This window comes from Gavialis gangeticus, unplaced genomic scaffold (assembly GCF_001723915.1).
Source record: "Gavialis gangeticus isolate Ggan-Ray unplaced genomic scaffold, GavGan_comp1, whole genome shotgun sequence".
NCBI lineage: Eukaryota > Metazoa > Chordata > Crocodylia > Gavialidae > Gavialis > Gavialis gangeticus.
The window spans coordinates 64,078,757-64,079,741 of NW_017729034.1; positions in this window are offsets into that span (position 1 = coordinate 64,078,757).

Consider the following 985-nt stretch of genomic DNA (forward strand, 5'->3'; position numbering starts at 1 on the left):
CACATTTCCTGCATGGTTCGTAATTTCATATGAATGGCTTTTCTATTCAAAAACATGTACATATGTGAGAGAGCCTTCTCTGCAGTCAATATAAACTACTTAAAGCTGACAGATGATCATCCTGGTAGCCCTAGACTTCAAGAGGGCCAACTTCAATGAGTTGAGGAGATTAGTGGGAGAGGCGCTGGGGTTCTTGAGGGCAGGTGAACTCAGTGCCCAAGATAAGTGGTCGTTCCTTAAGGAGACAATACTCAGGGGCCAAGGGGTGACCATCCCAACAAGAAGCAAGGGGGGCAAGAGTGTGCAAAAGCCCCTCAGCTCACCAGGGGCATCCGGGAATGCCTGATTGCCAAAAAGGCGTCGTACACCCAGTGGAAAGGGGGTGCTATCTCCAAAGTGGAGTGTACCTCCTCTGCTCAGGCCTGTAGGGGGGCTGTCAGGAAAGCTAAGGCGGACATAGAGCTAGGACTAGCATCCAAGATCAAAGATAAGAAAAAGTCCTTTTTCAAATATATAGGGAGGATGAAGAAGGCACTGGGAAATGTGGGGCCCCTGCAAGATACCCCAGGCAATTTGGTGGTTGCACCAAAAGAAAAAGTAGACGTCTTTAACCAATTCTTCACCTCCATTTTCTTGTGCAGGGACCGGGACTTCCCCACCGTGATGCAAGACGGACTTGAGGGGAACACCTCCAGGCCTCAGGTTGGGGAGGATCAGGTTAGAGAGCTTCTGGAGGGGCTGCACGGGTTCAAATCAGCAGGTCCAGATGCTCTCCACCCGTGGGTGTTGAGGGAGCTAGCAGGGGTTATTGCAGGGTCCTTGGCACAGCTTTACAAGTGCTCGTGGTGCTCGGGCCAGGTGCCAGATGATTGGAAGATAGCCAACGTGGTCCCCATCTTTAAAAAAGGGAGGAGGGAGGACCCGGGCAACTATAGGCCCATCAGTCTTACCTCAATCCTAGGGAAACTCTTTGAGAAGATCATCA